The sequence below is a fragment of the Eptatretus burgeri genome, chromosome 3 (assembly GCF_056783735.1).
Source record: "Eptatretus burgeri isolate ZD-2024b chromosome 3, Ebu_testis_v1, whole genome shotgun sequence".
Taxonomy (NCBI): Eukaryota; Metazoa; Chordata; class Myxini; order Myxiniformes; family Myxinidae; genus Eptatretus; species Eptatretus burgeri.
In genome coordinates, this window is record NC_140963.1 from 136257672 (window position 1) to 136267734 (window position 10063).

The following is a 10063-nucleotide window of genomic DNA, read 5'->3' on the forward strand; positions in this document are numbered from 1 at the left end:
TTCGGATAGATATAATCCTTCCTGAACATCTCTAGGGTGGGTGTCGCTTCAGGTCATGGTATCACTTGTTTTTTTTCTTCTGAAGACCAATGTTTGTGGTCGGGGTCAACTTTTTCTGAAGCTTAAAGTGTCGAGAATGAGGGTGATGATCTCGAAGTGGGGTAATGTTAATCGCATCATTGCTGTTAATCCAACATCCAAAGTGCAGATGGAACAAATACACGAGAATAGGGCAACACTGGAAAGTAAATATTGGCAACAAGAAAAAGAGCAGAGATTGCAGATCCTCACCAGGACTTCTTTTGAGTGGTGTATTTTTTTTTCTAGGTTTTTGGGTAAATCCAATATGGCTACCAAGCCATGTGACCGATGACGTCGTATGTGTGACTTGTTCCTCATGGACAGGCGGATTTTTGATGGTTTAAAAAAAAAAAACTTTTTTAAACAATATGGCTGCTGAATCACATGACCGATGAATCACGTGAAATTTTTTTTTCTGTGGACCATTTTATCCCAAGATGACCTTCACAAATTTTTCATACAATTATGACGTCATAATTATGGCACATACGACATCGTAAAAAAAAAAAACACTCATTCCACATGAGGAGTACTTGCTATCTGCCAAGTTTCAAGTTTTTTCCTTGGTGCGGTTTCAAAGATACAGAGGTCCAAAGTTTTTCGTTTTTCAAATATGGCTGCCACACCACGTGACTTATGACGTCATAATTATCATTGAAACATTCTACATGAGTAGTCGCATCAATAGTGAAAATTTCGTCTCAATCCGACAAGCAGTTGCGGAGAAAAACACGAAAGTTCTGTGCGGACAGACACAGACGGACAGACATGATGAGGAGGGGAAGAGACGATTTACGATATTCACCAAATTTTGCAGACATGTTGGTAGTACCCAGCGTAACCCCTCCCCCCCCTCCCCATGTGCTCCTGGGGCAATGCTCCCAAATGGAGCAGGTGTTTCTAGTACCCCAAAGACATCATCATCCTGAGCTTCAAATGCTGCCCAGTGTACTTGTTGGCCTTTTGAGTGTCAATACCTTGTATCTCAAGAAGATATTTGTACTTGCTGAGTTGACTGTCCATGTCGTCTGCCCCACCAGCCTCCGATTCAGGTTTAAGATCATCAACGAGTATACTAAAAGCACCGGCATATTTGTCTTCATATTCACCGGCCTTGAAAGTTCGATGCTTGATGTTGGAATTGCTGATATAATTTGAAAAGCATACCTTGTGATATTTGGCTTCAGCTGCAACAAGTTCCTTGTTCACACCACGGAGTACATGCGGCGTGTCTTCATCGCCTTGCGTCTCTGCTGCGTTTTCAATGGATTCAGCATTTCCTTCACCTTTTTTGTGAGATTTGTTTTTGCAGAACATGCACCCAGACCAGTCCACAACTTTTAACTGATATCTGGATTGCCTCTCTGATTGGCTTGTTTCTGTCATGTCAAATCCGGAAGTTTCATTCGGGCAAGGAGATGGCCCACTTGTATTCTGAATGAGATTCAGTTTGGGTTTGCTTGTGCACGTCTTGTAGTAATTTAAATGCCAGTATATTTCTGTAGTTTATAGCGTCTCTATCCCCTAAGAGCAGTCATTTATCACTCTCAACCTGCTTGCACTGGAGGGCAAAAATAAGTGTCTCCACGGAAGACGTTTGGGCCTTTGAAGTACCTCTTGGGTATCTTCTTGACAAAGTATGCATTTGTTAAAGTTTTTCTTTGTTTTGTTGGTGGCAAAACAGGAAGGATGCAGCAAGTGTGGCTAGCTTGATCATCCAAGTCTTGACTGGCCATGTCTCTTCGTTATATCTACAACACAGTAATACAGTTCTGATTCCTTAGAATATCGGAGGCATAATACATTGTGCTGGACAGCGAGAATAACAAACTACTGACACCGAGGTAAAAACGGCCACATCGACCTGCTTATTGGACTGGTCATATCATCTGAAATGAAAAACCTTTCTCTTTCGCTCCTTCCCCTTTCCCTTTCCCTTTCTCTCCCCCTTTCTTTCTCTCTTTCTTTCTTTTTCTCTTTCTCTCTTTCTTTCTTTCTCTTTCTTTCTCCAGAACGTTGGTGCCACCAAAGCAGCTTTCTGATCAAGGGTTATACTGGGTGGTTTGCCATTGCCTTCACAGCAATAGTTGGGGCAATCATTTGTAATTTGGCCATAGTGTTGGCCGGCGATAGCTTGCCAACTCTTCGCGAGGGACACCGTGGGATCTTTAACGCCCACCAATGGATGCTGGCAGACAGGACTCCCATTTAACGAGGGACGGCGTACACCTTGATGAATCACCCTGCCTGTGAAACACCAGGATGACAGTTTACAGTTGGGTTGGGATTCAAACCCAGGCTAGACAGCTTTAGAGGTGAGTGTGTGTTGGCCATCCTGTCATTCCTGTTACATTTGATAAAGATCTGGTAAACAACTCAGATTATTAAATTGGAAAACGGCAAGTGACCAAATTGTCTGCAGAATTTTTTCTAACATATGTAATGTACATCTGTCTGTACTCTCGTGTCCCACATCATACATAATACAATGGGGATATTTGGTCTCTTGAATCTGTTGGTGCCTCATACTTCAAAATTGAAGTCTTAGGTAGAAAGATATAGTCTTACAAATACCCCATCTTTAAACCGTTTCTCTCCTTTCTAACACACAACATGAACTGACCACATCACAAACATTGACCTGTAGAAAAAGTAGGACTGCCTCTCCTGAAGCTCACCTGGCTCAAGAGCAACAGTCACTCAACCCCCTCTCCCCCTCCCACACACACACACACCCCATGATACCCTAAACTTTTTTTAATGCCATGAACAAACTTTGGTACATCACAAGTGATGAAGGTCGTGGTCAAATTTCATTGAAATCGTTTGTGTAGTTTGGAGAAGAGAACAAATACCTACTTCAGTGGGACAAACCTGCCCCCACCCCCTGTAGACTCCCTTACACTGGAGCTGTTAGGGTTAGGGCAGATTTTGATGCAGTCAATACACTTTGGTACATGACGGTTGATGAAGGTTGTGGTCAAGTTTCATTAAAATCGGGTGTATAGTTTTGGAGAGGAGAGCAAATACATATTTTGGGGGTCAAAAAACCCCCTGTAGACTACCCTGATGAGCGAAGATTTTGATGCAGCCAATACACCTTCGTTCGGCATCAGATATGAAGCTTGTGGCCAAGTTTCATCAAAATCATGCGTTCAGTTCAAGCGATAATGGCTGAAGTGATTACGGACACTCACTCACCTACGGACACTGCTCGATCGCATAAGCTCACCTGACTAAAGTCCAGGTGCGCTAAAAGAACCAATACCACATTTTGATGTGACATCCACCCTATAATTGTTCCACAAGGGTTACCCAAACAGAATATGTAATCAAACCTTGCATGTGGCAAGGGAGGTGCAATTCAGTTTTTAATCCAGTCCAAAAATATAAAGCTAGGCCTTGAGCAAGCTCTAAACTGGCAGGGGAAATTTTGTGATTTGGTATTTCTTCTCACCTTCACCTGTAACTTCTGTCCTGCTACCTGATCGTGTGGTGTCATCATGAGCATTATGTTTGAGAGAAGTCAAGCATGTAATGAGCTAACTTTGAAAGTTCCAATCACTGTATATATGAATCAGTGAATACCATAAGGGCCCAACTCCACCATTTTGTTTCATGGAGTTGGGCCCTTATGGTATTCACCTATTCATATGTTAATAGTTGAACCAAGAAAATATGATGAGTGTCCATCAACAGATTATATTTTTACGAATTCTGGCCCGCCAGGCGTGCAAGCGATTGCGTAACTCCAATCGCAACCGCGTCGCCCACCGGACGGACAATTCAGTCATGACTCTCCTGGAACTACCGCCAGGAGCCAGTCACGGGTGGGGGTTTAACCTCACCACGATCGTGCCAATTGCCCACCCGCGCAGGATAGGGTTGCTCGCCAAATTCGACCTACCGAAGTACCTGCGCGAGTGGTCGACCGGGCGATCGTACCTCGCTGCAGGTCAGCCGAGGACACGAACCGCTTAAGCGGTCCGTTCCGTGCTACAGTGATAACTGAGCGGTGTTATCACCGACCTCAACGGATCAGAGTACCCGGGTACCTTCTTTACCCGGGTATTCTTTAGTATATTAGATCAGAGTACCTTCTTTACCCGGGTATTCAAAACCCACTACTAATTTATTCCGCGATTCAAGATGGCACTTTCAATGGGGAAAGAGACTACAAACGGATACATTTCACACAAGGACATTTATTACAAAGCACATATTGCACACACAACACAAGCAAGGAATCATGCAATATACAAGCAACAAATAGAATGCAAAAGCAATGCGACCGACTGTAATTATTATTTACAAGCACTTACACAGTTTATACTTGGCAGGACACGGCACCACAGCATGCATTCAAAAACAAAGAAGGACCTCCCTCACAGGCAAGGGGGTAGACGGGGTCCGTAGACCTTTATGGTCGTGGGCCATGGATGACCGAAATGGCCCACGAGACCGAAGGGTCTTACCTGCACCCTCGTGGTGCGACGGTGGGCAGGTCGCAACGTCTCGTCCCCACGGCAACTAGCGTAGCCGCGCCTGATCTCGGGCCTTGCAACAGTGGGCAGGTCGTGACGCCTTCTCCCCACGGCAACTAGCGTAGCCGCGCTTGATCTCGGGCCTTGTAATGGTGGGCAGGTCGTGACGCCTTCTCCCCACGGCCATTAGGACAAGACTTCCACCCGACTGCCCCGGGTCTGTCTATGACGAAGACTTGGACCACGACAGACTTGGACCAAGACCACGATGACCAAGACTTCACACGACTGCCCCAAGTCTCTGCTATCCGCCCTCTCTTCCAGGCGCTCCTCTTGCCCTTTTATTTCTCCTGCGCCCGTCCCGCCCTTCGCGGCGCGTGGGTGGGGGGAGGAACATTCCAGAGAAATGGAGCAGGAGTTATTTTCCGACCGTCAAACTTGTTTACCGGAGGAGAAATTGGGGTGGGGCTGGTTTCGTTGCTCCTTTGGTGGCGTTGTGGTGTGGATGGTGTGGTTGTTGAGATGGCGTGGTTGTTCCAAAATAACGACAGATAAAGAAAAAGGGCTAACTCAAAGCGTCGCAGCCCAGATGAATCACACATATTCCCGCGAAACAACGGGTGTGGACAAACTACACATGAACTTATCGATATATCTAACTTGAGGACCTTTCTGGTGTATTGCAAATTTCCACAGCCGTAACAATATGAATGCTCTTCTCGAAATAAATACGAATCTGCTGAAACAACTCCCAACGCTAAAACTTTGTCTCCTCATTGATATACTTTGATGAAATTGGGTTAAAACTCATTTTCCGTTGATTCCATCTCAAGCACGAGCCAAGTGATTTGCTGCTACCTTCCAGGATAATATTTTGTGTAGTTGTAGTGCACCAAGTAAATCTGCTCTCAATTCCATACTGGACAATATTTTCTTCTTCACCGAACACTTCCTTCTGTTTATCACTTCTTACCTATCAGTCGAGATGCCGTGTCATCGGTCATCGGCAACTCAGATAAAATAACTTACATCATCTTAATTTACACAAACCATGATTCCTATATTGAAACCTTCACTTTTTTTCTTGTTTTTTGGGACACATAGTCGAGGCTCGTGGAAGCGCTAGAACACTGAACGGATCGGGATGTAACGGACAAAAACAGGACGCAATACACGCTGGCATAAGGTGGACAAGATGGAAAAAGAGGGAAACTCCAAGGATGGAAAATTGGAAAGGAGGGATTTGGGTGGGGTTAACGAGGGTAGAAAAGATCATGGTTTTGGATTGCGGATAATCTGAAATAGTGGTGAACAGCTGTCTTGAAGACCTGGAGGGAAGGATGAGATTGAAGAGAATATGGTGGTTGATTCCACAGGTGGGGAAAAAAGAGGAACAATTGAGTGGAAGTGAGCAGTGGTTCTGGATTTCGGTAGTTTTTCGAGAAGGGGGTCGATGGTGGACTGTGTGCGACCTGCAGAGACCTTGGGGGGGGGGGGACAAAACACAGAAAGAGCAGAGGGTGCAAGACCAGAAAGGAGGTGGTAAAAGACAGAGAGAGACCCACTGCCCTGTCTGCGAAGTGATAGGCCCATAGGCTCAGCTTCATCGCGGGAGATTGCAATAATCTTGAGGGCCTTGGTTTCCACGGGGTCAAGCTGAGCAAGATGCTTGCTGGTAAATATGTTTGATGATTGCCTGCTTGTGTGTGTGTAAATAAATAATTATCTTTCACATCTGCCTCGTTTGTCTTTTATGTAATTGATCCGATATAGCGTGTACGTAATGGATAGATGGGAAGTTTTTGCCCCACCGCTTGACTCTGCGATTGGCTAATGCTACACCCATGGATCCGCTCGGCCATAATAAGTACTCGGGTGTGCCTTGAGGGTGTGGACCCTAACTCAGGAAGTTGTACCAATGGGTAGGTAACGCATCTGTGGAGGTGAGGACCCTGCTCAGTGTGATTGCTTTTGTTGGCATCCGTGGTTGCTTAACAACCCTTTGGGCGGCGGAATTATCCATGGTCTGAGGGGCGGCGGGGCCGAGTATGCACTTTATGAGCCCGGCACGTGAGCCGATGCCGTAACAATATCTTTCTTTCTGCCCTTAATCCCTCCACCCTCTTCCACACATTCACACCCAACTGAATCATCCTCTGCACCTCTGCCTTGGATTTACCATTCCCAGTCACTGTTCCCCCAAGATACTCAAACCTATTTCCCTGTCTGATCTCCCTAACCTCTAACCTGATATTTATTTATTTTATCTGTTGCCTGGCCCACATCACCACATATTGCACAATCAAGGTGTGTGAAGTTGGTAGAGACCTATCCCAACAGACTCACAGCTCCAATTGCTGTCAAAGGTGCTTCCACCAAGTACTAACTCAGGGAGGTGGACACTTATCCAAACAAGATATTCTAGTTTTGTATTTTAAATTAATTTTCTGAAATTTGTGGAATTTGTTTTTCATTTGGAACGTGTGGGTTAGGATGTGTAAATAAAGGTGGAAAGTCTGATTCAATGCAGTTTAATTCCAGGCTATAGGGGAACAAAAGGTGTAAATTTTGAAAGGGGGTGTGGACTTTCTGTCGGCACTGTATATAAACCAGATGTCATTAAGGAACACAAAATGAACAGCACAGGACCGAGGATGCTCCCCTGAGGAATGCTACTCCTCACTTGGGTTCACTTAGAGCTCATCCCATTGATGACAACCTTCTGCTGCCATCCAGTCAGCAATGTTGCTGTATTCCTGCGAAGATTCCCTCCTATACCATAAGCTGCCATCTTCCTTAGCAGTAGTTCATATGACAGATGGAATTGAAAGCTCTGCGGAAGTCGAGATAAAAGTTATCGACTGGGTTTCCTTTGTCAAGCAAGAAAGTCACTGCCTCAAGGTCACAGAGTAACTCAAGGATGCATGACCGGTTTGGGATAGACCCATGTTGACATGCTGAGAGTAAGTTGTGGGTCATGATGTGTTGCATAACTGCATCTTCCTTGGCTCTCCATTACTTTTTTAACTGCTGATATCAAACTGACTGGGTGGTAATTCCCTATAGAGCCTTTCCACTGCATTCCTTTTGAATAGGGTTATAGTTCCAGTTGTTCAGTCATGTGGCAATCTTCCTTCCTCCATAGATTTGGCAAACATAAGTTGCAGATGCTTGCCGATGGATGATCCCGTTTCCTTCAGGCATCTGGCGTGCACGCCATCAGGACCCACAGATTTACATCCCCTCAAGCCAAGGAATGTTTCCTTCACTCTTGTCCTCAGTTCTTGAAATATCCTGTAAATCAGGGCCTTCAATGCGTCTTTGCATCTCTGGCTCCGTATGTTGTGCAAATCCTCTTCCATGAAGTCAATACACTACCAAGTGAATCATTCAGGACTGCTGCTTTCTCCTTGTCTGACTTTATCAGATTTCCATGACAATCAGCAACACTCACTCCCATCTTCCTGTTAAATCTAGCAATCGCTCCGAAAATAAAAATATATAACCCGGGTTACGTGCATGAAGCAAAAACATAACTACTGCTTATAATTCAAAACACCTCATTGTACTTGAAAATGAGGGGAAAGGAATACTGCACTGTAAATGGTAGAGGCTTGTAATACCCTCGCCCACCTGGAGACGGCACTACACGGTACACATTTACGGAGATAATTTGGTTTAACCTTTCATCCCCCCCACAATCCCCCAAGACCACTATGAAAGACAAAAACATTCCTATACATTAATTGGGGTCATGCTGATACTACGAAGCAAGTCTCGATGTAATCCATCCCAAACTGTAGGAGTAGCGTGACACACACGTACACATTTATTGTTGTAAGGACTCGTATAAAAGACAATCAAAAATGACGGGTTGGGAAAATGGCAACAAAATATCCAAGGAGACTGGAAGATATGACGTTTCGTAAAAAGAAGCGTTATTTTAAAACACTACATGTACAAATGTGATGCTATTTTCTTGATCTTCTGAGACGTTTCATTTTGACGGTACAGCCTCGTGAGCGTGCCAAAGTCTGAAACCTCGGCCTAGTGTCAGGTGAGCTTACATCTTTATTTATAAGACATCCTACGGACGTAAATGAACACTCATTTTACTCTTCACGCGCGTTACACATCAAGTGCAGAGAATTTCACCTCCCTGCGCCTTGTATTTATTGTTATTTTAAAAAGTTTCTGTACACCGCCCTTGAGGCCTGGTTGCAAGTTACTGTCTACATTTCCAATAGAAGACGCGTAATTTAATCTTTTATGAAAAATGTTTTTCGAGTTTTTTTTAATCCCGAAAAACAGACTGTCATGAACACACAGTCATGTTGAAAGATTGGCCTTTAAACCCCTACTTAAAAAAGATTGGAGGGAGCGAGGAGAGGTTGGGGGAAAGAAAGGCAGTGTGAGGTGAGGGGAGGGCAAGGGAAGGTAGTGTGAGAGAAGGGCAAGGGAAAGCAATGTGAGGGGAGGGGAGGGCAAGAGAAGGCAGTGTGAGAGAAGGGCAAGGGAAGGCAGTGTGAGGTGAGGGGAGGGCAAGGGAAGGCAGTGTGAGAGAAGGGCAAGGGAAGGCAGTGTGAGGTGAGGGCAGGGCAAGGGAAGGCAGTGTGAGAGAAGGGCAAGGGAAGGCAGTGTGAGAGAAGGCCAAGGGAAGGCAGTGTGAGGTGAGGGGAGGGCAAGGGAAGGCAGTGTGAGAGAAGGGCAAGGAAAGGCAGTGTGAGGGGAGGAGAGGGCAAGGTAAGGCAGTGTGAGAGAAGGGCAAGGGAAGGCAGTGTGAAGGAAGGGCCCGTCTGGACATAACCAACGTCTGAACGACAGGTATACTCAGAGTGGGGGGCAGAGAGAGGGGTGGAGGAGCGAGGAGGGGTGTTGGAGTGAGGAGGGTTGGCGGAGAGAGGAGGAGGGCCGGAAGTGAAGGCGGGGTGAAGGCCAGGGAAAGAAGTGTGAGGGGAGAGGAAGGCAGCGTACGGGGAGAGCAAGGTAAGGCAGTGTGAGGGGAGACCCCGTCCGGACATAACCACCGTTCAGATGACGCGTACATGCCGAGATGTAGATGACAGAAGGCCTAGTTCAGGGGGGAGTTGGGGGAGGGAAAGAGGGGGAGGGGAGAGGGGGAGACTGAGGACGGATGGGGAAGTGAGGAAGGAGGGTGAGCAAGGAGGGGTGGGGGAGTGAGGAGGAGTGGGAGAGAGATGAGGAGGGGGGGGGGAAGGAGTGTGAGGGGAAGACAAGACAAGGCAGTGTGAGGGGAGTGTCCATCCGGAAATAACCAGCGTCCAGACATAACCACCGCCCTGATAGATGCAGAGATAACCACCATTCAGATACGTGCAGAGATAACTACCATCTGAATACGTGTAGAGATAACCACCATCTGGGCATAATCACCATTCAGATATGTTGTGAGAGTGAGAGTGAGAGTGAGAGTGAGAGAGATGGGAGAGTGGGGAGGGACAGAGGGAGAGGGGATAGAGATGGAAATGGGGGGGTAG